Genomic DNA, 26,441 nt, shown 5'->3' on the forward strand with positions numbered 1-26,441 from the left:
GAAAGTGAACTCAGGTTCCCCCCCGCATAGCTTGGCATTTTTCAACTCCCTCTACTTTGCCCTTTTTATCCATGTTTAACAGAGGTAGGATTTGTAAACCCTTGAGGCTGGAAGGGATGGCCTTGCACCAGCCACCCATACAGCCAAGCTTCAGGTGTCAATCCTCACTTCAAGGAAGGTTCACCTCTCTTTGATGGACAGACCAGGACTGAGAGCTGTCTCACACCATACAAACTCCCAATGAAAGGTGCTTCTTGCACCTTCTTTCCCCAGAGAACTTCCAGACCACACAGGCAGGAGGTGGGATAATGTATACCCAGAGGAACCAAGACATGGAGGAGTAAGTAAGGAGGGGCAATAAGTTTGCAGAGAGCACTGTGGGCAACCTTGGATCCAGAATTCCTGCAAAGTGAGACGATGCACATGTTAACTCCAGGCCTTTCTTCCTGTCTCCGTAGGATAGCAGTTCCTTGATTTCAGCTAATTACCACATTCCCTTGAAGGAGGAGAGATGCCTCTCCCAAGTTTCTCTGCTAGCATTGTGAGAGAACTGATCTCTGAGCTGCTCAGTGGTTACTGACATCATTCCTGTGTTTCCAGCCATGTTCCTGACCGCAAGGCTTTCAGAAGGTGATCTGGGGAGATTGTATCAAATGTAAAATGTTCCTAGACATTACTGGAGCCATGATGTAATGAACCAAGGTTTTGTTCTTTAAATTCCACTTTGATGAAAAACCACAGGCCCAAAAACATTGTTCTAGAAAAGCTGAGGAGTTTTCAGAAGGAAGCTGAGATCTTGTGCTGGGCTGGACTGTTCTGGGTTGCAGTGCTAGGAGAAAAGGTTTCCAACTAAATCCTGTTTTGTTGGCTTGGTAAGGTCTGGACTGAATCTCTGATATGGACAGGAGCCTCTTTCAGAACAGCCACTTCTTTGTTTCTGCTGCTGGGATGGGAAGTGTTGCCCATTGAAGAGGCAGCAGGGCCATGCTACCTGGCTGCTCTGAGCTTGTGGTGTGGTAATTGTGACAATTCCAGCCCAAAACCTTTCCTCAACAAAATCCCCCAAAAACGTGATCCCCTCATGTAACATTGCTTTCTTAGTATCATCTGTGCTGGAGCAGAGAACCTTGTTCTCAGTATCCCAGTGCTTTGAAAGGCCTTTAAAACCCTTTTCAGAGGGACAGAGATTCCCAGGTCACGTGTCTGTGAAGTCCTCCTGGCATATTTATATCTGCCAGACCAGGCTGAGACTGCCCATGCTTTGATGCTTTGGATTTCAGTACCTGTTGAAATCCCCTGAACAAATGGTGCTATTAATTACAGGGCCTGGCTTTGATGAATGATCCATAGGGGACAAGATTTCATTTTGTCTAGAGGGAGGTAAGTGGGATGGGGCCTTTCTGAGTGTTCAGTGATGCAGGAGAGGTCCTGGGTGTTGCCTGATCAAGGGGAAGTTACTTCCTCTCTCTCGAGTGCTGTAAAGTCAGTGTCAAGTCACTGTGGCATCTGGGTTATGTCACCTTCTGATGGGGCTACCTCACCATAGGGTCAGATTTACTCAGACAGAAACCAATTCAGCACTTGTCCTAAAAAGCTTTTAGAATTACCCTAAGGGTTACAGCTAACCTTGTCCTAAATGGCTTTTCCCTGCCCCACGCCCAGGACATTTTAACACCAGAGAAATGAGCTTGGGGTTCAGATTCTTAGATATGAGACATGAGGGAAAGCCATGGGGGGTTCTTAGGGAGAGCATCCTTTTGAAAAGCTCAGGTCAGTTGAGCAGGAATCTTACAAAAGCTGTTTCTGTGGCAAGGTGATAAGACAGACTGTTATATTCTTTTTGAGAGAAACTTCAATTGAACATAACTGAACTTTCCCAAGGGAACTGCACTGAAAAATTCCCTGCACAGCTCTCATCAGGAGACTTTGGGGTCAGGAGGACCAATAATAACATTATTCAGGCAATAAGTTTAAAATAAAAAAACCTCTTTACCAGAGTGTCTAAACAGATTGCAGAAGTGATTGACAAGAAAGATGTTGGCCAAAGGTACAAATACATTCATAGAACATTTAGATGTAAATGGAGGGGTCATTGCTGGCTGTGCTGGTCTGCCCCTGTAGAAAGTCTTCAAGCAGATTACTAAAATGTTATCCAGGTAGAGCAGGGAAAGATCAGTCATAGGAGGATGTGGGTTTTATATTCTCCTTAAACCATCTGTCTGTGCCTTCTAGTGGAGATCAAGTACTGAGCTCAGATTTTTTTTTTCCTCTCACTCAGTATGACATTTCTTATTCCTCTTCTAAATATTTTTGCATCTTCTTGCCCTTGTGGTGGTGCTTGAAGATGGCAGTGGATTTTGGTCTTGTGTTCTGGCAGTCTTGCAGTGTGTTTGCCTTGGTTTGGGTCCTGTCTGTACAGATGGAGACATAGGCTGTGTCTGTGATGTGGGGACATGGAGATGCTCAGATTTCATTCCTACTTGTAGGTTGGATTAAGAGAATATTCCCCTCGTGCCTTGGTTTTCACAGGCCATGCAGTGTCCCAGACTGGGCAGTCTTGCTTTAGTTAGTGCTTCCCAAACTTCAGAAATGCAGAGCAGGGCATAAACTCCAGAAATGTGTTTTCCAAAGCTGAGAACTAAAGACAAGAGTCTCTTTCAGCTCCTTCTGTCATTTGGGTGTGCTCGTGCCACACATCAGTACAAACTCTCAGGACATCTGGAATTGTGTTCATGTGAGTCCAGGGGTTTTGGATCATTTTGTGTGGGAAATCCCACAGTTCTCTGCTTGTTTCACTGACAGGCAGCTCATGCCTCTGCATGACAAAATAGAGACAGACCATTTCCAAAGTGTAGTGGAGGAGGATGTTCTGATTGTGATCCCAAATTGTTCTTACAATAACAAGTTTAGCCCTCCAGATGAGACAGGCTCTTCTGTCTGCCACAGAGAGGTAATGTATAAACACCTAGAAATTGGTTTTTGGTTAGGTCAAGACAAAACCTGCTCATGTCCTCCTCTGTTTTCCATGTGTTAGGTTCCAGTGATCCAGTTTCCATGGAATTACCCATCATTACACTTGAATCTTCCCAGCTGAGGATCTATTTCATTCCCTTCAACTGCAAGACACCTGACTTAGGTGAGCAGACCCCTGCCTGCAGTCTCAGCCTGAGCCACCCATTTAAGCAGATTCTTGACTGAAAATGGGCCTAAGAATGGGTGAAACTTGGCACTGAGGGGGTACACAGAGTGAATGCTCTGTGTTAAACCTTTTAACTGGGAGTAGGGTTTAAACTTGAAGACAATGTTCACTCCATTTTTATGTGGTTGTAGGGCAGCTGTCTGACCTCCTCACCTAATTTGCAAATAATCTTGTCAGGACAAATTAGTCCATGCTGAGCCTGTGCCATTGAGAACAGATGGTTATCAGGACCTGCACTAGTGAGTTTAAGGGAGTTCTGGTAATCTCTGCAGTACAGGGGGGTCACAGGGGCAGCAATTACAGTGCAGAGATATGATTTTTTATTAAACAGAACATAGACACAAAGCCTCTCTTCTACAGAAACCTGGAATAAATGGCCTTTCTATCAGGTTTCTTTCAGGCCCTTTTTGCTACAGGGTGAGTGTTGAAAATAAAGATTTAAACTACATTTGAAACTGCAGCTCTGAACACTGTGAATTACTTAATTCATCTTAATAGAGGTGTTCACTTTGAACCCAAAAAGCTTTTAGTTGAGATTTAGCCTGTGGTTTGAGATTACAAATTACTTGGTGGTAACATTGGTTTAAGACATTGCTGCCTCTGGTCTCTTGTTCTTGCTGCTAGGCTGGCACAACCACTCCTGTGGTTGGGAACCTGGTGGCAGGAGCCATCCAACTTGGGAAAAAAGACCATTTTGGGGGGTTTTTTTTTTGGTTGGTTGGTTGGTTTAAAGCAGGAAAAGTTCCTCCATGTTCAGTGCCTGCTCACCTGGAGGTTTTTTGGCACAAATTAGTGGAAAGAGCACTTTGTGATAGAGGGGAAAGGAGCAATGGAGGGTGGAAGGTGAGCAGCAATTCCTGATCCTGGTAATGCCACTGGGTGCTTTTTAATATCAGACCATGATCTGGAACAGATCTCACCAGGTGAAAAATGCTCAAATACCTTTAAAATTGTTGCTCTTAATCTTTCAGGGGTCTTGGCATCTACTCCCAGTTCATGTCCTTTTCTCAGCCTTCAAACATCTTCAGAGGCTTTTCCAGCACCTTGTGTTTTCAAGTTCAAACCCCTGCAGCCCACTGGTATTGAAAATGTGTGAATGAACAGAATAACTGGAGCTGAGTTATAGTGTAAGTATCAGTTGTCACTGCAAGGAAGGTTTCCTTCATTTCCATAATGTTTTAATATAAATAAAAGCAGTGTTTCCACGGTTACTTCCTCAAATTTAGAAGATCTTGTAATTTAAATCCAGTTTGCCATGGAACATAGAGATCATTTTTCTACATCCCTCATCATCTGAGTGCAGAGGTACCACGAAGAACATGGTGAGGTACCTAGAAAAACAAACAAACAAAAAAATTATAAAAATTTTTTCTAGTGCCTAGTCAAGGCACTAGAAAGTGGGAAATTAATTTCATTGGGAGTTTGCAACACTGCTCCCAGAAATTGAGTTTTCTGATAAATAAATTCCCTGCAAACATTAAAGAAACAAGCAAACCCAGAACAGTGGAATACCCACGTGGTTTGTCTAAAGAAATGTTTGCTTTATTTAATGAATTCTGAGGATTTTGATAAAATTCCCATTTGCAAATTTGAGTTGTACTTGACAGGATAAAATTTGTTATCTCCAAAGCCTGTGAAAAAAATACCTGTCTGCCTTCTGTCCAGTGGTTTCTCCATCCAGAGGACAAAATTCAAATAGTTCCCAAGCATCTCCTGGCATACATGTTCTAAGTGAACCTTAAAAAAGTCTCTTTGTGTATAAACAGCCAGATATCCAAATGTTTTAGTGCACTGGCACAGCTTCAAGCCTCAGATATGCCCACTGACTAACATCAGTGTCATCAACAGAACTGCTGGGCCCTGAAGTGCAGCCTTTGCTACTGAGTTCAGAGGGAAACTCACCCTAGCAGCTGGGAACCCCTTCTCCCTCTCCATCCTTCTACTCCATTGCCCAATATTGTGAAAAAGAAAGGGAGAGAGGAGTTTCTGCTTTGATTTCTTTGCAGTGACACAGGCAGAATCAAGGGAGTCCTGCACAGCAGAGGTTAATGTGACCCACATATAATTGTGTGAAAAGATGACACTCTGCCTTTGTCAGAGAGGCTTCTTGTTACAACCCAAGCTATCTTGTCCCCAGCCCCTTCAGCAAAGCACAGTTTTCTTGCATTAAATCACCACTGCCCTCTTGCCAGCTGCTTAGAGTTTGCACATTATACAGAGGAGATCTAGAATATATTTATATATTTTTAAAATGTGACAGATTGTCTTGTAACATATGGAGTCTTGCCTTGAAATGAACTACATGCATGTGATGGCCCCAGCCAGCAGACTCTGTGTGTGTGTGTGTGTGTGGTTTGTATTTTTTTTCCTTCTGTTGGAAATCTGAGAGGCTGGGACACTTGAGCTTTTCATGTTGCTTCTCTCTGAAATATTCATGAGGAGTTGACGACCTTGATTCTTTGATACCTGCCATTTATTTATGTGCCACTGATGATAACTGCTGCTAAGTACATATGTCAGTGACATGGTTGAGTGAGTTGGATGATAAGGGGAGGGAGGGCATCTGAGGGATGTTTGTGCTGGAATAAGATTGCTTTATAAACTCTGAGGGCATTTTAGGAGACTGCCAGACCATCTTATTCACCCCACTTTGTTTTTCTGACTAAAGCTTGTTTTCTTTGCTTCTTCTCCAGCTTTTCCTTCCATCTTGGAAATCTTCTAGTCCACTGCTGCTTTTCTTGAAGATGATCATTATCAAGTGAATTGCTAATGAAATAGAGTGTTACACTTACATTATTAAGACAGAGATGTGAGTCTGGGGAGACCTTCTTCTCAAGCAAGGAACAGATCCTTATAGAAATGAACTCCAGGGAGTTGATTAGATCATGAGGGGCACTTTAGTACTCTGTATAGGCAAGGAAAGATGCAGGTAGAGTTAAGGAAGATAAAAAGAAGAGTAGGTAAGCAGGTGTCACATATAACCTTGTAAATGTGAAATTTAAAAAGGCAAATCACACTGCTTTTGAGTCATTCCATTCTTTGGAAGGGTTGTAACCTGCAAGGTACCAGGCTTTGAGGATGAGAGTAAATACATTAACAGAAAGAGCTACAGAAGTGATGAGAGGCATGGATGGGAAAAGAGTTCCTAAGTGAAAATTAAATTAAATCCAGCATGAACCAGTCTTCACTGGTTCATGGCTGGCAAAGTGTCAAGACACAGAGAATTAAAGAGACATTACTGGATCAAGGAATAAATAGGGCTCCTTTTGGCCAATCTTCTTCTGAAGATAACTTTCCTTCTCTGTTAGAAAATATGGGGAAAAGAAAGGCAACACAAGGCTGGAATTGAAATTAAAAAGGCCTAAGAGGCTTCTGCATAAGCTTCTTGAAGCACAGCCTTTCCAAAGGGGCAGGGGATAAGGTGGCTTTGGGAATGCAGCTGATTCCAGAGATGCATTTATTTAAGATTGATATCGAACCTTGGAATTGTGAGTGGGAGGTTTTTTTGAGGAAGGAACAGGATGTTGCCAGGAGGGAGGGAGGCTGGCTGGGATGATTTATTATAAGAGGTCAGTAGCAGGAAGTCACTGGAGATACGAGAGGGTCTAAAACACAGGCCAAGGAACCCGGGTGAAGACACTGCTTTATGCTCTAAGATTCTGGCTTCTCGAAATTGGGCCAACAAAGTGACTGGGTGGTCTAATTTAGAGTCATCCTTGGTGGTCCTGCATCCACGTGTTTTGGTCAGCTTTCCTCTCCACATGTGTCTCCCTATGCACAATGACCCATCCTGCTCAGGGATGTTACACAGACCATTAGAAAGAAATGCACTGCACTTGGAAGAGACATTTCAGGCCTGTCTTAGGGCAAGAAGTCATTTGGTGCTTACACAGATAATTGTGCACATGGAGCAAGAACCAGTCATATTTATCATGGAGCTCCCCTCCTCCCTCTGGGAGAATTCCCTGTGACACAAGAAGTGAAAAGATTGGCAAGAGAAGGGGAGTCAGGGCCGGGAATGACCTTTTGGGCCATGAAGAGCATTGGGAAGCTCAGCTGGATGTGAAGCTCTAACTTAGCTGTCAGTCTGAAACCTGAAATCTGCTGCTCCACATCAGTGTCATGGCCTGTTTGTCTTGAGCAGGACTACTCCAGGCAGCAGTGCTTTCTGATACTGATGACTGTAAATAAATTATTGATTATCAGGCCCCGCCACCTTCTGTCTGACATCCTTGTGAGTGTCATTTATGTGTATTTTGCTGTCCTGTCTTCTGACCCAGTCAAACTTGGAGTCCTCTTGTGTCAGGAACAGGTGTCCTTCCTGAGATGAGAACCCTCATGTCAAACAGGCAGGGGTGTGGAAGGAAGGGATTTAGATTCCCTGGGAGATGCAGCATGGTTTGGAGTGGATGGGCAGGTGCCCTTTGACTTCAGATGACCTTAAATGACTTACCAAAGGTCACACAGAAAACTCAGTGCTTGAGGACAGGGCTAAGTTCATATCTTCTTTGTGGGGGTGAAGATCCAGACAGTTCTCCAGGATCCCTGTAGAGCTTCCCCTTACTGCAGACTTGGCTGTGTTGTGGTTTTTTGCAGTGCATTCAAACCCTGCTGCTGTGCTTTGGTTTCTTTCTGCAGCTCTCCTGGCTGTCCCTGCAGATAATAAGATTTGATTAGATCTACACAAGGGGGGTAACATCTGAGCTCTTAATGCTGTCCTTTTATCTAATGTCCTGCAGCTCGTGGTCCTGTTGTCCCTGCACAGCTGGGTATGTGGTGATGTTCACTCTCCTGCTTACACTCAGTGAATGATTTATCATGTGTTATCAGGAGGACTCTGTACAGTGTCCAGGGACAATGTTTTCTTCCATCTGGTTCCAAGCTGGTGGAACACCCTTCCATATGGTTTTCACATGTGGTTCTCCTAGTACCTCCATTCTATTTTTTTCCCTATGGATTCATCATGATGCAGTTTATCTAACAAGTACACTGTTCTACTTTATACATTAATCACATGCATGAACTAAAACTTCAGCAAATATGGATGTTTCTTAAATAACAGAGGAGACCTTAACAGCTGGGTGTCCTTATCTTCTGGAAGAACTAGCCAGTCCCACAGCACACTGGACATTAACTGCTGCACTGGTTCATGCCCCTCTTCAGTCAGATATTAGTTTATGGCTTATTCTGGAAGAAGCTTATAGTGGATGGTAAAGTCTTGTATCATGTTCTGTATTATGAATACACTGGTTGCAGGGACACCTTCATGTTGCAGGAATGACAGAGACCACAAAAACATCATTTTATGTAAAATGTCCTGAGACACAGTGATTCACACTGACTTGATATTGGGCACTCCAAGAGACAAAGAGCTTCATCTCACCTGCCTTCCCAGGGATCCAGCCTGCAGAACCCTCCTTGTTGGGTTTGATGCTCTTTGCAGATAACTTTTCTCCGTGGTCTTTGTTGATTTGATGTTGTCAGACCTGGTAACACACTTTTATCTTATCTGCCTTTTTCTCTTCTTTGCTCTCTGTGTTGCTTGCTATTCCAGAATAAATATGCAGATGCCTGTCCCTGGAGGGCAGTGCACTGTGTTCCTCCCCCAGAGCATGCAAATATTTGCTCCACACCAGTCTCTGAGCCCCAGGACGTGAGCAGTGACACGAGGAAGTGCAGCAGAGGGCAGGGGTGGAAGGGCAGAGGGTGTGAAAATAGCACATGGCAGTGATGCAGCTGGCTTGGAGCACTCAGCCAGCGACTGCCTGGTCATGAGAGCAGCAGAAAACAGGGGCTGGAGTCTGGGGGTGCACGTGTGGTGGTACCTGTGTGAGTCTGGGGGAGATCTGTATGTGTGACACTGATGGACTCCAGCTGGTGAGGGGATGTGTGCCACAGGTCCTCAGGAACAGGCAGCAGGGATGGGACTCCAAGCTGAGCACCAGTTTTAGCCATCTTGCTTCCAGGCTCCTGTGTTTCAAAACAGCTCATGTGTCGTGTGTGTAGGCTTTTTGTTTCTGTGGGTTTGCAGTGTGAGTGGACACACTGGTGTGCAGGGTTGCAGATACTGTCTGTGGGACTTGGCAAGGGCAGACACTTCGTCATGAGTTTTCCTCCCTTGCTGATGCACCCACCTCGTGTCTGTTGAGGATTGAGCCCTTACCCCCTCACAGAAGGGAAGATGGAAACAGAAAAATGCTCAAGATCTTTAGGTGCTCAAGGTCTTTAGGTGTTTCTGTCCCGTTTAGTTTCTCATAGAAAAGAAGCAATTTTATGAGAGGACATTCTTCATTTGAGTCCTTTTCTTCTCTGCCTGTGGTGTGTTCATGGGTTTCAGAAGCTGTTTCATCTTCAGAGAATCCTGCTCCTGAAGTGAGTGGTATCTCAAGAGATGCTTCTCTTTGCAGAGGTAGCTGGAATATCACTTCTAATTTGTGCTCCATTCTTAAGCAGAGGATCTTAAGTATCTTGTGATGGTGGCTCTCCAAAGAGAAGTAAACCACTGGTTGAGCCTAGTGCAGCCATCATGCCATCAAGCACGTTAAGCAGGAACTTCATAAACTCTTGAGACAGATGTGAGGCAGTATTCTCCCCAGAAGAAGCTATTTCCACTTTTCTTCCTTCCATTAGCTGCTGCTTTTCCACATTTCTCCTCACGTGATAGCACGGACCCTCACAAAGCTCCATGATGAATTCCCAAAAACATCTCAGGAAGGCATTACAGTTGGGTTTACCTTAGATCTATTCCCTAACTCTCTTCATTCTGGAAAGCATGTTTGTGGTGTTCATTGTGGGATTCCTCACCGTGGGAACAGGCAGGAGGAGAGGAGGGAGGGTGGGTACTGAGACCTGTGTGATTTCACCCTCTGTGCACCTCCCCACCTTCTCTCTCGCTGACTCCCAGCCTGTCCTCCCATCTGGCTCACCTCACTGAGCTGCTTTGATTTGGAGCCGCTACTGGGATGCCCGGGAGGGTCTCTTTTTGTTGGTTTTGGGGGGTTTTGCTGTTTGCTCACTGTTGCCTTTTTCCAGTTTGAAGCTTGCCGCCTCCTGGCTTCAGGGCCAGTGCCCGTCCTGCGAGCTGCCGGGCCATGCGGTGCTCACTGGGTTATCACCAGGAGGCTGTTTCAGCTCCATCTGGGGCTGTTGGTCTGGGCTGGATCCATGGTGCCAGCAGAGCTGATTGATGGCCTTATTGACAATCAGGTTGACCCTTGTTCAGCAGGCTGACACGCTCCCTGTCTCACTGCCCGCGTTTGATGCGCATCAAAGGGGTGGTCAGGTCATCAGCACAGCCAATTAAAAGGATAAAGAGGGAGGAGTGGAAAATGAGGCTCTTAACTCTTTCCAGCCCATCATAAAGATCTTTATGGAGTGGAGGGGTTGGTGTTTTGGTTTTGGTTTGGGTTGGGGTTTTTTTGCCAAAATGGAAGGGCTGGGAGGGAGGGAAAAACAAAGATCTATCTCTATAAAATTCATCTGTGGGAACTCTTTAAAAATTGAGTAAGCTGAGATCAGGCAACAATTAAGTGTCTGTATAGTTGTCAGTTATTTTGAGTCTGGAACAAGATTGGATCGATTGCCTTTCTTTCAACGTGTTTAAATTTTTTTGTGAACAGTCTATTATAAAGAGACCTTGAAATTCAGCAGAGGCTAATGTATATATAACAGGAACTCTCAGACTCAAACCCTGCTTGGAAGACAAGAATTTTGTACCACTGCAGAAAGGAGAAAGGCATTCCCACTCCTTCTGCTGGTAGCTGACAGCTGGCAGAAGGTAATAAATTTAGGAGTTATTTAGCATCAGCTTCTGAATAACAGTATCATAACATTGCTCTTCAAATGAGGAACCTAATGAGGGAGAAGTGCTAGAGTCAGGAATTCAGAGCACCACTGGGACTGCAGATAATAAAAGGTCTATTATCTGTCAGTGGCTGATGTTCATAGCAGTGCAGGGTCAGCCTAGGTTGCTTCAGTAATTTGGGGGTTGTGTTTTAAGATAATGCAGCCTTTTCTAAGATGCCAGCAAAAATGCACTAGATCCCAGAACTCTTGTCTGCTGAGCTTTAATACACCCTTGCACTGAAGTTTTCAGGTGTTAGTTCCAATGGAAGTGCTAACAAAATAAAGCTTGGACCAGGGTGGAGGTGTGGAAAGGTTACTTTTTGAACACCTCACCATCACCAGACTCAGTGCCTGGTTCTGACACAGAATTTCAGGATGGCTTCACACGTACTGTACTTCAGTTTCCAGCCTATGAAAGGGAGAACCACCTTTCCCCAGGAGAATTAAAAACCTAGGAAACAGAGTAATGCTAAGAACTATCTTGGTGTCTGAATAAGGGAAGAAACCCAAAGCCCCCGACCCCAAACCAGGGCACCCCTGCAGCAGCTCCTGTGCTGTGCTTGCAGTGCAGCACACGCTCCTCAAAGATCTGCCTTCACCTGCTTGTACTTGTTCAGGTTTTGCTTTAATATAATAATCTAACTAATGCAAAGGCATTGAATCCATTTTCTGACTGTTGGGTAAATGATGGTTAAGTGTCAGGAGATTTATTTAATTGTCTAGCTATTAAAAAAGAAGGTAGGTCTGCTGAGTGAAAGCTTTTATGCTTTCAAATGAGGTATTGTTGTGATTAGAGTTTAAACAGCAATGATTTCCTCAGAAATGCATTGGCAATAATCACTGGCTTGTTTGATTGTCCACATAACTGTACCACCCTCACTGCCAAGAAACTCATCTGAACCACCAGTGGTAATAATGGCTATTTTTTTCCATTAAGTGTGCAGCAGATAGAATATTCAGGGACAGGAACATCTTCATTAGGCCGTACAGAAAGTGAACACATTGTTCACAAATCAGCCTCAAGAATAATGGACTAGAGAGACTTCAGAGGTGAGGGATGGAGGTTGTGGGGGTGGGAAAGGGGCTTAAAGTTTCATGAACCACACACAGAGAGGATTTTAGTGGGATATGGGCAATTGATTCCCTTAAGTGTCTTTCAAGAGAGCAGCCTAGAGGTGGAGAAACTCCAGATGACTCATTTTAATACTGCTTGGTCTCATCAGTGTCTCAGTGATCATTTTACCTTTTTGTATTTCTTTAATTAAAAAAGCCAAGAGTACAAAGCTAATTCATCTGGCCCTAATTAAAAACAACATCATGACAACAGGTTTCTGAGGTGAGGGGATGATCTGATCCCTTCAGTTTACCTGGGTGTCTCAGGCTGCTGGAAATCCCAGACACTTGTGAAATACAAACAAGCCAAACTCCTTCTTTCTGAATTTTTCCATGGAAAATATGTTTCTCAGGTGAAACCACTTTCCTGCTAGCTGGTGTCCTGGGAATCCATCCTGTTCTGGGAGTGCAGCTCAGGGCAAATCTTTGCCAGAGGATTTGTTGCAGGGGCTGCAAAGGGCCTGGCCTTTAGAAAAAACCCCGTACCCAAGGGTTCTTCTCTAGATTTCTTCCTGTCTTTCCTTTCTTGATTTCACATTCACTAATATATTTAGGCACCAATAGCTACTGGTTCCAGGTGTTGTGTTTGTGTGGGGTTAAGGCTGACACTCAGGCAGAAGTATTCATTTCCCATTCCTCATTGCCACCTCCTGCCTGGGAACTCCCCGGCAGGGCCAGCAGGGAGATCCAGTCTGGCAGCACACGACACCAGCAAGAGAAGTGCTAGGTGTGAGCAGGGCTAAGCTCCTTTTTCCTCCTGCTTGCCCTCATCAGCCCTGAGTGCCATTTAGCAAGGTTGGCTGCCTGCTCCTCACAGCTGGACAGGGATTACTCCCTGTTGGAGAGCTGTCAGTGAGGGGAAGGCGTCCATCACGCAGCGGGGGGGCACCTCTTCCCAGCCAAAACAAGGCAACTCTGACAGGCTTGATGTATTTATTATCTTCATGGTGCAGAAATGCTGCCACAGCAGGCAGCAGGGGCTTGGGGGGAGGAAGCTACTGGTGACTGGGAAAGGAAAGCGAGGAGAAGAAGCACAAGTGCCAAGGAGTTGTCTGCAGGCAGCTGCTGGGGTGCAGGGAGGGATATGGAGAAGAAAGGAGTGTATGAAGGACAGGAAAATACTGTCAGGAAAAGCCTGTTCCTTTTTACTCGTGTGCTTAAGTCGTCTCCAGAACTCTGAGGCCCCCAGAGGGCTGAGGAAAAGCAAAAGCAAACTGTGAGTGCAAAGCCAGAGAGATTATGGCCCAGATGGGGCATTGCATCCCAGCCAGGCTGAGCCACTGAGGATGCTTCAGGGAGCTCCTTGGTGAGGAGTGTGAATTCCTGGCTCTGGAGCTGCTTGTTCTCCTGGACTTGGCTCCCTTTTGGTTTTATGCTGCCATCTGAGTGGGTTTCACACAAGTGGTCTGTCAGCCTCAGTTTGAGTCTGGTTTTGCTTGGCAAATTGTCTAAAGGACATTTTGATTCTAAGGAAAAACAGTCAGGATCTTTCAGGGGCAGAATTACAATAAATCCTCAGCAGCTGGGGCTGTTTGAAGGCTTCCCCAAATTCAAACCCAGCTTATTTAGCCCTACCTACCTCCCCAAGCTGCTCTTCAGCATTTACCAACAGTCCTGGCTCACTGGGGAGGTCCCAGAAGTTGGTGAATGTCACAGCAATCCACAAAAAGGGACCAAAGAAGGACCCAGGAAACTCCAGGGCTGTCAGCCTGACCTCAGTGCCTGGCAGGGTTATGGAGCAGCTCATCCTGGGGACAATCCCACAGCAGCTCCAGGAGGGACAGGGGATCAGAGCCAGCATGGGGTGAGGAAGGGCAGGTCCTGTCTGACCAACCTGAGCTGCTTTTATCATCAGGGGACCCAATGCTGAATGAGGGGAAAGCTGGGGATGGAGTCTGCCTGGACTGCAGCAAAGCCTTGGACACCATTCCCATAGCATTCTCCTGGAAAAGCTGTCAGCCCATGGACCAGACAGGAGCACTCTGGGCTGGGTTAGGAACTGCTTGAGGCCCCCAGAGAGTGGTGCTGAACGGTGCTGATCCAATTGGTGTCCCCCAGGGATCAGTGCTGGACCCAGTGCTTTTTAATGTCTTCATTGATGATTTAGATGAGGGGATTAAGTCCACAATTAGCAAATTCTCAGATGACACCAAGCTGGGGGGGAGTGTGGATCAGCTGGAAGGCAGGAGGGCTCTGCAGAGGGACCTGGACAGACTGGAGAGTTGGGCTGATCCCAAGGGGATGAGGTTCAACACAACAACCCCATGGGGAGCTCCAGGCTGGGCACAGAGTGGCAGAAAGGGAGCTGGGAGTCTGGATTGCCAGGAAGCTGAAGAGGAGCCAGCAGTGTGCCCAGGTGGCCAAGAAGGCCAATGGCATCCTGGGCTGGCTCAGGACCAGCGTGGCCAGCAGGTCCAGGGAAGGGATTCTGCCCCTGTGCTCAGCCCTGGGGAGGCCAGAGCTTGAGTCCTGTGTCCAGTTCTGGGCCCCTCAGCTCAGGAAGGAGATTGAGGTGCTGGAGCAGGTCCAGAGAAGAGCAAGGAGGCTGTGAAGGGATCCAGCACAAGTCCTGTGAGGAAGGGCTGAGGGAGCTGGGGGTGTTGAGGCTGGAGAAGAGGAGGCTCAGGGGAGACCTCATCACTCTCTCCAACTCCCTGAAAGGAGGCTGGAGCCAGGGGGGGGTTGGGCTCTTTTCCCAGGCAGCTCTCAGCAAGACAAGAGGGCATGGGTTGGATATTAGGAAAAAAATCTTTCCAGAGAGGGTGTTCAGGCATTGGAATGGGCTGCCCAGGGAAGGGGTGGATTCTCCATCCCTGGAGATATTTCAAAAGAGCCTGGATGTGGCACTCAGTGCCATGGGCTGGGAACCACGGGGGGAGTGGAGCAAGGGTTGGAGTTGATGTTCTCTGATGTCTTTTCCAGCTTGGATGATTTCTGTGATTATGTGGCTGAAATAAACTCCCTGCTTCAAAGCTGCCTTTGCTGCAGAGAACCCCTGGGGGAATGAGCAACCAGAAGAGATGGAAGGAAAGGTGTTACCTGCTAACTGTGAGTAAGCAAACTTTATGTGTGGTTGGGAATGTGGTCTGCAGGGACTGATGCAGGAGGAAATGGATGTAGTGGGCAGCAGGCTTGTAAAATGGTGCCTCATCAGAGAGGTGTTGGAGTTCCTCAGGGGGATTGGGCAGTGGTTGTGTTAAGAGTGAGCAGGCTCTTCTTAGAAACTTCTCAGAAAAATGTTGAAGCTTTGTAACTTGTAAGTGCTGCAAGATGCACACCCAATTCTGGTTGGAGTGTGGCTGAAGAGGAGGTGCACAAAGAGCTGTTTTGTCTGTGTCGAACTTTTATTTTTGTTGTTTGGTTGGTTTTCTCCATAAATGTGGTGTGTGTAGCTGTTTCCTTGGCTGGGGAGAGGCCAGGAATGCTGATGCCTGTATGATCTTACACTTGAATTCTCAGAAACTATTTAAAAGTGATGAGACTGTTGTGGTAGTTCACCAGATGGTGCTCAGGTGGAGAACTGATTGTGATCTTGCTCAGACTGACTGAACAGTGGTAATTGGGCTACAGGCAGTAAACAACCAGCAATCTGTTTTTTTATTTTCTTTTCTAGTTCTCCATTACTGAAGAAGCATATCAGTTGTAGTGCTGGGATCCTTACAGCAATAAAGTGTTATTGTTATTGTTATTGTAGCAGTCAAAAGCTTTTGACATGGGGTTGTTAAATGAATGTTACTCTGTGTTGGGTGGTATCATGTAATCTGCTGTTGTATAAATTGTCATGTTGTACAAATTATCACTCAGTTTGCAGCTACTGGGCATCCTTTGTGTAGATGAACCTGAATTTGGAAGAGAAGGCTGTGCATGTGCTACTGAGGGCTTTCTGGATGCTTTGATTTTCAGTATATCATGAATATGTGTAAGGCCTCATGTGCCTTTCCTTTAATGCCTCCTCCTTCACACACTTCTGGGAAAATCCTTTTGGGGCTTTTTTATCTATTTGAATCTTATTTTGAGGGGTAAACAGTGGGAAGGGTAAAATGTCATCTTGCTTTGGCTTACTAAAACTGGTTGTGTTTATTTTAGTTGATCTTTAGTGTACTCAAAGGAGGGTCTAAATGCAGTCCTTCAGTGTCTGGGGATTGTCTGTGAACTTCTTGCTCACAATAAAACAGGTCCTTAGGAGGAAAAGAGCTTTGCAGCGTGCCCTCAGGGTGCTGAGCTGCTGGATTGCCATGTTAGTCTCCTCTGGAAGGCTGTTCCATAGCCAGGTTTTGTAGGAAACACTTTGTCACTGGTAGGATCCATGCTGGGCTTTGTGATCTCTGAGTTTCTGGAAAAACATCTGCATTGGCAGAGCTCTTGGTGAGGGAGTCAAGACTGCTTCAGCCTGCTTCTTCACCAGCTGACAGCACCTTGGTTAGAGCAGAGAGGCAGAGGTTCAAGTAGGAAATATGCTGTGGTTTACTCTGTAGCTGTTACCTGCATAAATTAAGGATTTGTTTCCCTTCTCCAGCCCTTCTAAGCCGTCAGGCCGGTGCCTTCGTAACCCCTGAAGTCAGACAAATTTAAAGAGTACCTCCTGCCTGGCCCTGCTTTTCCTGTGCATGTCCAACCTTGACCCAGGAATTGACTCCAATCTGATCCCTCTCTGATCAGATCAAGGCCTTTCCTTACACCCCCCTGGACCTCTGTGCTCCAGGCAGCTGTGCCGGGGGCCGTTCCTAATAGCATGTCCAGTCCTGCAGCACGTGTGGCTGCACTGCCTGCTCCCAGCTCCATGCTCTTGGTTTCCTGTTGTATTTCATGGCTCTTGATGGCAGCTCAGCTGAGGAGTTATGAAATTCATATCCTTTCTGCCTAGAAGAAAATGGCAAGTTGGAAGATTTAATATCCCAGAGGGTTCGTGTAGGAAGTTGTACCAGAAGGAAGAAGGGGGTGGTTAAAGCTTCAGGTCCTGCACAAATCTACGCAAGGCAATGTTTCCAAAAGTTGGAAAACTGAAGTAAAGCAGCTGAATTGCACACATGACACTGTTTAATGGCACTTTTACCAAATTCCCCTCACTGCCAGTAATTCTGGGATTTGCATTTGGAGGAGAGAGCCCCGTTGCAGTTGGTGATGGGTTGCATTTGACACAGAACACTTGGTGATCAGGAAAGGCAATCCCATGCCAAAACCTGTCATACCCCCTTGTGTTGTTTGGGGGTCACTCATTAGGATCAGCCCTTGGTATCAAGAGCAAACACTGCAGATTGGGATTTCAGGAAGGAGCTGGATTTGACCCTTCTATGCAGCCTCCAAATGAGAGCCTGTGGTGTGTGCTGGGCTGCCCAGAGGACATTGGGAGCTCCAGGACCTTCAGAGATGAATGCTCTTACTCCTTGCAGGGGAAGTGTCCAGTGGCATGGGTGAAGATTTGATGTGATCTTCTCATTAGTCTGTGCTCACAAGGGAACAAATCACCCCTCCGTGGTATTTCAACACCAAATTACTTTGCAATGCACAAAAACAGAAAAAAGAATTTAGAAGACATGGGGAAAAAATAACTGGAACTCTGCATAGATGGGTGATGTCATGCAATGAGAGAAAGCAGTGAAAGTCAACACAACCTGCATTAAAAAAATGTTCAGATGGCAGATATTTTTTTTTGGACAAACAAATAAATTTAAGTCCTAAAAGAGTAACAGTTGCTGCCTGGCTCTTGGGAACCCTTTTTTCCTGGGGGATGTGTGTGGCACAGAGCTGTCTGGTTGCCTGTTACCGGGTTGTGTTTAGTGAAGCTGTTTGTTTCTGCCACGTGGTCCTTTCTCATCTGCCCCTTCTGACATGAGACATCAGAAACAGGAGCAGAAGCTATTCAATCATAGTGACAGAACCCCTTTTTTCTGATGGTAAAATGTTCTGTTGCTTCCCTATCTGTAATCTCATGTTTGTCTCTCTGCTTGCATCCAGTGCGTTTGATGAAACAGAGCAGGAAGGGTTGTTCTGTGAGATTCCTGCCCTGTTCTGCAGGGCTTACAGGAAAGAATCCAAAACCTGGAGTGCTTATTCTGGCTGGTAAGCAAGCAAGGAGTAAGGAGCTTGCTGGGAAACACTAGGGATTGTCCTGAATTTTAGTCTATCTGTCTGTTGTTAGTGGGAGTGCTTACACACACACACACCACCTGAAACACTGCTGAACTCCTCAGGTGAGTGAGAAAAGGGAACTGAGGATACCTGCAGTTATTCTGCCAACCCTTCACCAAGTGCTCCAAGAGCATCACAGCTTAGTCTTGGAACCATGATCTCACCCTGCTTGGTGGTGTGGAGGAGCTGGAGCTTCCTTTCCTGGGCTTGATTCCCAGGGCAGATGTTGGGCTGCAGAGTGGCCTCAGCCAGGTCACTTCTGCTTTGTGCTCCTTTCCCCTGGCTGTAAAATGAGGATGATAACCAGCTCAGCTGATGACCAGTGTGAAAGGAGAAATGAGCATTCTCATTTGACATTTGTCAGGATGCTGACCTAGATCTGCACAATCAAACTGCATAGAGGCTGCATACTTCAGTTTCATAGGACAGCATCTATGCAGCTTTAGGCTGGCTGGCAATTCACTGCCATCCAGGAAGGCTGCAAGCATCACTATGAGGCAAACAGACTGTCTGATACTGCCTGTTTAAAAGGGAAGACAGGTGACTTCTCTGGCAGCAAATTTCCTGGAAGAACAAAAGGAAACTGGTAAGGTCCAAATCTCTTGGTGCTGGTTTGTGGCTTGATCTGCACTCAGCACAGAGCTGTGATGGGTTGTTTTCTCCATTTGATACCATTTCAGTGTCTTGTGTGATGCTGGCTAAGGGTCACTGCAGTAGACTGGAAATACTGATACACATGGAAAGTCAAATACACTTTTATGTCCCCTGTCCTTAAAAATCCTGTGAAGTCTTTTGTTTCTGTGGAGCAGCTCAGAACACATTGTGTCTGGTTTGTGGCGTTACAGGCTTTTTGCTTCTTTGACTTAATCCCTGGGTTTCCCTTCTTCTTCCTTCTCTGTCCCAGGCTGAGAGTCCCCCACAGAGGGATGAGAAATCTCACAAAGGTCCCAAGGAACCCGTGGCTTCAAGGGCAGTGGCAGTGGCTCTGCTGCTGCTGCTGTGTCTGCACTGTGCCAGTGCTCTGCCTGCTGACATCTGAATTCCCCGGGAGGAGGATGAAATCCAAGTGGCAGGGCAGGCACCTCTGAGGAGATAGCTCCTAACTGTTCCCACAGAGCTTGAAGAAAAAGATTTGACAGATTTACAGGGGAAAATGGCTGAGAAGGGATTGATAAACACACAGAGAGATCTAACTAGTGTGTCCCATCACTCTGAATAGCTGATCACAGGGAAGTGCTGCGGGGCAGTGTCGGGAGGGATTTGTGGCTCCGAGCTCGCGGCTCCCTGAGCGCCTCATGCTGTTCTAGGAAGGGACCATCCAGGGAAGGTTGTCGTGAGGAAGAACTCAACAACAGGAGGGTGGGTGCCTGGGAGGAGCTGGCAAGATGATCACCAGTGCTTTCTGAAGGCAGAGCTGTGAGGATGCCAGCTGAGAGTTGATAGCTAAGCTTCCTCCCAGCAGCAACGTCAACGTGAGCTCCTTTCCCCTTGTGCAGGCATTTCCAGTGATGCCTTCTCCATGGCAGCTGGGATCCCAGGCATGAGGAATTCCATGCTGCAGTGAGGAATTTCCTGTAGCTCCCATGCTTAGGGCTATCCTAATGGGACCATCTATGCACCAGTCAGCTGTGTGAGCAGGCTTAGCTGCTCATACCTGAGCTGCTGTAAACTGCTTCGTATGATCCCTTCAGTGCTGGGAGTAGCTCAGGAAAGGAGAGCAAAGATGCTTTCTCCAGCAGCCTCTTCAGAGGTACTGTCTGAACCCCCCCAAAGTGCACAGATGTGTAGAACTGCAGGAAATACTCCCTAAAATGCTGCTTTAGCTTGTTACAAGTCACATAAACCACTGGATAACATCACTGCAGAAGCTGTTTGCTAGAATTTGTCCAGGAGGAGAATTCTGACCAAAAAGACTGTGTATAAAGTTGTGAGGTCTTCCCTGGGTGGCAAACACCACTGTCAAGGGAACTGTAGCATTTCTTCATGTTTCCCCTTGATTTACATGGTTGCTTGGGTATGTAGTGGCTAAAAACCTACATTTGGTGTTCTGTTGTTATGAAGTTGTGTTGCCCAGTGTGATACAGTCTTTAGAGTGATGTTTTGTATAATTCATTACTGGACATCACATGCTTACTGGTTTTTTCATATTTTAGGTTTGTGTTCAACAATTCTGAATGAGAGCAATCACCAGAGTTAATGTTTGCTTGGTTGTCTGTAAGGGAAAAGATCCAAAGTTGCCACGCTAGTGGAAGCATCCAGACAAAACTTTGTTTTGTGGTTTGAACCTCAAAACCAGAAAATTATGCTTAAGTTCAAGAGAAAATAAGATACAGTAAGACTCTGAAACTTCCAGCAGTGTGAGTATTTTACATTTGGCTTAGCAGGAGAGGGGTTATCCAGCTCTTTGAAAGCTTCCCCCTAAAACACAGCTGGATTGAGCTGAACACAGGATTGCTGGGATACTCCTACACATTGAAGAAATGCTGGAATTGTCTGAATTTACACAAATAGTGAGGTGGGTAGCATGGTCTCTGCATGCTGTAGCTTTGGAAGGTTGCAGGGAGGCTCCAGTCCTTTGCAGCAGTGTTTGCAGGAGGTTCTGTAAACAAGATGTGTGCGTGTGTCCCTTACACTTGAAGCAAGGCTAACAAATTGAGATGAGCTGCAGCAGCCCTCTGAAGGCTGGGTACGTGTACACAAGGGCCTGAGCTGATTTATCTTGATGTTTGGTTGAATTCTTTGCATTTTGGGTCCCTTCTGTAACCTTTTCACCTCGTTCTTTTTTAAGGTGGCTGCCTGGCTGTTACAATTTATCATGAAGGCATCTCACTTCACTTCAGGCTGCTCTGACAGGAGGAACAGCCGGTCTCCAGGAGGTCAAAGACATTATTTTCCCTTCGTCTTTCTCAGTTTCCAGCATATATTTGTCACTTTGAAAATGCATGAATTCTGGATTTGATGCACTTTAATTGATTTCACCCTCAACAAGTCCAACTGTCCATCAGCCTTTCCTTTTCCCTTCCTCTCCCCCTCCCCTGCTTTATTTCTTCCCTCTCTCCCTTTACTTTCAGAAAGATGTTTTCACCCTCCTGCATGTTGAAGCTGTTGCAAAGCCCCTGACCCTCTCAGGCCTCGCTGTCACTGGCCATTTCTCTCATTTTCCTCATCCTCCAAGTTGAACTTTGGATGCTGAGTGAGAATGAAGCTGCCTTATAGGGGTACTGGTCTCGTACACATCTCAGTGATGTGCTCCTTGTCAAAGAAGTGATTGCTGATACCTCAGCAAAACGGGGCTGCTGGGCCACTTATTTTGAGTAGAATTGGAAATCTGAGGGGATTGGTAATCAGTTCTTGATGTGCTGGCATTGCTGTTTAAAATGATTTGCAGCAGGACTATGGCAGAGATGAATTTACTGTTCCTTCTTTCCTTGTGGAAGGATGTGTAGAGCCAGTGGTGTGTGTGCACATCCAGTGCTGGTTGTGAATTGTGTAAACCAGCACTGACACCTCATGGGATGAGATGCCATCGTGCTGTCTCTGGCTTGCTGGGTGACTTCAGATGACATAAGTGGGGAGCTGGAGTCTGTGGGTGTGCAGCAACTTCACCTTTGCACAGAAATCCTTTAAGTGACTCTTGGAAGCCAGGGGCTGCTGAGCAGTGGAAGCTGAAAGGAAGGCTCTGAATGCTGTCATTACCTCCTGGTTACTCTCAGGACATGGTCTGGGGCACGGGCTTGTGTGTAGGACAGAGTGGAGAGGTGTGAAGCTCTCTGCAGTGTCCTCACCCAGGAATTCCCTGGAATTCTGCAGGGACAGCAGCATTCCTTGGGTTAGCACAAACTCACTGAACAACTCCAGCACTCGGGATGAGCAGCATTAGTCTGGGACACTTTATGTGAGAGGTTTCAACTTGTAGCCCAGGGTGCCTAAGAAAACCATCCCTCCTGCTGGAATCCATTCCCGGGTTTGGGAGAATTCCGGGAGCCGGGAAGCGGCGGGGCCGCTGTCCATGGTGCTGGGGGCCCAGGGGCACCGGGGAGGGCTGGGGAGGGGCTGGGGGGCTCTGAGGAGCTGCTCAGGGGCTTGGGGACTCTTGAGGGGCTGGTTTAGGCTCTCGGGGGGCTGGGGGACTCTGAGGAGCTGGCTCAGGGGCTTGGGGGGCTCTGAGGGGCTGGTTTAGGCTCTCAGGGGGCTGGGGGGCTCTGAGGGGCTGCTCAGGGGCTTGGGGGGCTCTGAGGGGCTGGTTTAGGCTCTCAGGGGGCTGGGGGGCTCTGAGGAGCTGGCTCAGGGGCTTGGGGGGCTCTGAGGGGCTGGTTTAGGCTCTCGGGGGGGCTGGGGGACTCTGAGGAGCTGGCTCAGGGGCTTGGGGGGCTCTGAGGGGCTGGTTTAGGCTCTGAGGGGGCTGGGGGGCTCTGAGGGGCTGGCTCAGGCTCTCTGAGGTTTGGGAGAACGGGCAGCTCCCTCACTTCTGTGTGAAGCAGTGTGAGTGAGTTCTGCAGAGCAAGCTGAGTGTTTGGTAGTGGGATGGGCAGTGAGGTGAGTGTTCTGTAAGGAGCTATAAAGACCCCTCCACTCGTGCAGGGAGACTTCATACCAACCACTTCCTACTGCTGAGTGTTGTTACAGCCTTGTGAACACCACTCTTGGATAGTCTCTTGGTCTTTTGTGCACCTGGAGCTTATTAGAGGAGTCAAACCCTGTGCAAGCACATAGTGCAAGGACAACTGACTTGTGTGCTCACATCTGTGTTCCCAGCAGGCTTAGATCCATGTGGTACTGGCTGGCTGCAGAGCTGGGCTGAGAAGGTGGAGAGCTGACCCCACAGCAGGTTTATCATGCTTTATTTGTGATAATAATTTTAATGTTGTTTGGTGGAGGGTGTTTCGTGCTAGATGGGTTTCCTTTGGAGGGGAGGGGAGTGGAAGGACTGTCATTAACTGGAAATAAGAATTGAGAATTTTGTGGAATTGCAGTAGTGACCATACCTCTTAGTTTTACTTCCAAATACTGGCGTGCTATTTAGCCACGTTATTCAGTCTCTTGCAGACCTTCAGTTTCATTTATCAGCCCATGTACTGAGCCTTCCAGTCACATGAGTTAAACATCTTTTAATCACAGACACCTAAAACTAATTGGTATCTCTCTTTGCAGTGTGCTTTGAATGTTATCAGGCTTACTGTCTTAGGTAAGGAAACTGAGGCACTGAGAGGTGAAACAACTTGTTCAGCCAGCTGGACAGTAGTGTCAGGACCAGCAGTCCCAGCCCACACACCTACTTTGTACACCTGGCTTAGGCATTGCCATGCTTGCAGGAGATGTTTGCCCCAAGGGAATGACATGGAGGTGTCTGCCCACTTTGTGGAGCTAACAGAGAGCTGGTGCCCCCAGGGCCATGGTGGAGTCCTCTGGGATGAACTGGGAACCTGGTGAGAGTGCTCTGGCTGCTTTCACCCCAAAAACTGTGGATGGCTCTGTAGCAGAACGTGGGCTGTAGCTCACCTGCCTGGAGGAGCTTCTGCACAAGGGCAGGAGAGGGGATCACAGCCTGAAGGAGATGTTGATGAGATTTGAGAGTCAATCCTCTGGGTGCTTGAATAGTGTCACATTGAGGTGACCAGGTGTTCTGAATCCTGCTGCAAGTTTCCTAAATCCCAAGCCAGTGCTTTCTCCAGTAGCCTAACCTGCTTAGGACTGTTTTGTTTTACAGCCACCCAGTTGGACAAATTCTGTTGGGAAGACAAAAGCTCCAGAGCCTACAGCTTTTCAGGGGATTAAGTGACTTCACAGAGCCTTGCTAAACCAGCTGGCAGCTTTCCAAACCATGCACCAAGTCACTTGTTGGTCTCTTCTGTCAGGAAGGGTCCAAGCTGGGGAGGTTACTGTGCTGGGGTTACTCAGCAGGGCAGTGCTGGAGTTGGGAGGATCAGAGCCCCAAGTCTCCCAGTCACTGGGATGTACATCAGGACAGCAGCAAACCCTGCACTCCATCGTTGTTGTCTGCAGAGACTTCAGAGTGATCTCAGGGAAGCAGGGATGTTGAGCTGAAACTAGAATCACTTTAAGATGCAGGCTGAGGTTTGATGCTTGGATCAGGATTTAAATTAAAACTCAATCCAGTGTCAGTGTTTCCCTCCATTGTATAAGGGATATGAAGCAGCACTTGCTGCTGGCCACCTCCATCACCTTCTTTACCTGCCTCAAAGGCAGAAGATCCTGACTGTGATGTGACTAGAGCCATGGTTTGGCAAAGGTGTGGAAGTATTCATACCCCTCGTTTTTAATGGATAGATGGAGAGAGGGGGATGGAGAGAAATCATGAAAAGGAAGCTGAGAACAATTGCATTATGCAGTTGATAGTTTCAGTCTGAAGAGCTCTGAATTCCCCTCTGAAATCTTCTCTTGGGAGTCTTAGTTCTTATGTTAAATGACTAATTAGAGTATGTTCATACCACAAATCAACCCAGCAAGGCAAACTCGTGTGAGCTAATGCTGTTCACTTGCTCCCACTGGAAGCTGAAGATCTCAGGAGCTTGCAGAGGCATTTGTCACCCTGGAAATCTGCCTGCTAACAGAACACAGGAGAAACTTGGAAAAGGGGAGCAAAGAAAAATCCTTTCCCAGCAGGCAGGGTCTGATCAGTCCCTCCCTTAATCTCTTTGCCTTGTTCTTACTCTGCTACAACATCTTGTTCAGCAGAAGACAAAGTTTCAAACTAAATGCCCCAAGCTGAGAGGAAATGGATGGCACCCAGCAGGGCCCTGACCTTCCTGGTAGGTAAGAGATTGGGTGGCTTGTAGGCTGAGCAGAGAGGGAGGGAGCTGGCTTGAAGAGGAGCTAAAGTTACAAACCCAACATCTGTTCCTGAGGGTCTGGGCTGCAGTGCTCTGCTGGGCTGCTCAGCAAAGCAGGCACAGGGAAGGGCCTTGGGTCACCAGAGGACAAAGGTGGGAAAGGGCTCAGTGGGTGCTTGAGGGGCTGTAGGAGCAGTGTAAATACACAGGCTGGATACTGAGGTGGTGGTTGTAGAGGGGTATAAGACAATGAGCCTTGAGGAGCTGGGATGATACCTCCATCTGTGGGGGTTTTGCTCCCAAGATCTAGAAGATCTGAGCTTGGTTTCCACGCAGGAATTGGTTCCCTCTGAGTAATGGAGGGGAGTGTGGCCATTACTCACCTCTCTCCCAGACACCAGAACTCCCTCCTGTGATCATTTCTTATGTTCATATCCTCTTCAATCTGTCTTTAGGCTTCCTTGCTGTTCAGCACCATGAGCAGCTGCTAAAAAAATCATGACTTGAGTATTGAGTCCTGGAGAGATGCTGGGCCTGGCTTCCATAGAGGCACCAAGTGACATCTCTCCTGCATTCAGCTGCAAGACTTTGCCCCAAATGCCTTCTGTCATCTCAGCAGACCCCATCCTTTTTGCTTTAATTGATTCTGTCTGGTTTTAATTTGATGTGAGAACAGACCTCCCACTGTGAGCACTCAGGAGTGTTCTGTGCACGGGGATTTGAAGGCAGGGGGGAGCTGCAGCCAGAGGCAGGGCTTTGTTGTCACAGGCAGACAAGGGAGGTTTGGGGAGGACCACTGAACTCTGTAAACTCATTAACAACTTGAAATGATGCTTCTCACTTCCCTGTTGGGTTTTTGGGATGTGCTTCTCCAAGGGTGAGAAAGGGGGCTTGGAGGTAAGGCAGAGGAAATAGATTTGGCTGTGGCCATCACCTGACAGTGGTGGCAGAGGGGGGGATAAATGGGAAGGTTAAAAAGGAAACCTCCATTGTGAGCCTGCTCAGCTGGAGTCTAAACAGCTGTTGAGATTGTTTTATCAAATCAAAATATTTTGCTTCAGAGGTGAGTTGACCTCAATCAGTGTTTGTCTAAGCTGACACAATGCTGAAAAACATCCAGGTCTGAGGATGCTCTGTCCCCTGTCACTGGAGGGCTTTGGACCTAAGAGCTGGGAGCAGGGATGTGTAGCTTCCTGTGGCAAGGGCAGGCTGGGTAAAGCCAATCCTGTTTCTGATGTTTGATTTCAGAGTCTTCAGATATTTTAAGGCCTCTTCAGACCTGCTCTATGGCCCTGTTCAGTGTGATTAAATGTGATGCTGCCTCGACCACAAATAAGGAATCAGAGGCAAATGGGAAGGTTTTT

At 47.0% G+C, this 26,441-nt stretch overlaps 2 long non-coding RNA genes across 3 annotated transcripts in view; one reads left to right on the top strand and one right to left on the bottom strand.

Moving 5' to 3' along the window:
* The first annotated feature begins 464 nt into the window (after positions 1–464).
* Positions 465–26,441, top strand: part of LOC139805191 (uncharacterized) — a 105,487-nt gene continuing 79,510 nt past the window's right edge. Inside the window, exons 1-3 of one of the 2 annotated variants that reach the window (XR_011729728.1) lie at positions 465–630; positions 4,171–4,326; positions 5,893–5,975. This is a non-coding gene — a long non-coding RNA (uncharacterized lncRNA). Of the gene's footprint in view, positions 631–4,170; positions 4,327–5,892; positions 5,976–26,441 lie in introns of those variants that run through there. The other variant, XR_011729729.1, reaches the window with a different exon arrangement.
* On the bottom strand, positions 4,379–8,703 carry LOC139805190 (uncharacterized). Its single transcript, XR_011729727.1, has 3 exons — positions 8,583–8,703; positions 7,653–7,852; positions 4,379–4,530 (listed from the first exon to the last, which is right to left on the bottom strand). It is a non-coding gene; the product is annotated as an uncharacterized lncRNA (long non-coding RNA).

This window comes from Heliangelus exortis, chromosome 19, assembly GCF_036169615.1.
Source record: "Heliangelus exortis chromosome 19, bHelExo1.hap1, whole genome shotgun sequence".
NCBI classification, from domain to species: domain Eukaryota; kingdom Metazoa; phylum Chordata; class Aves; order Apodiformes; family Trochilidae; genus Heliangelus; species Heliangelus exortis.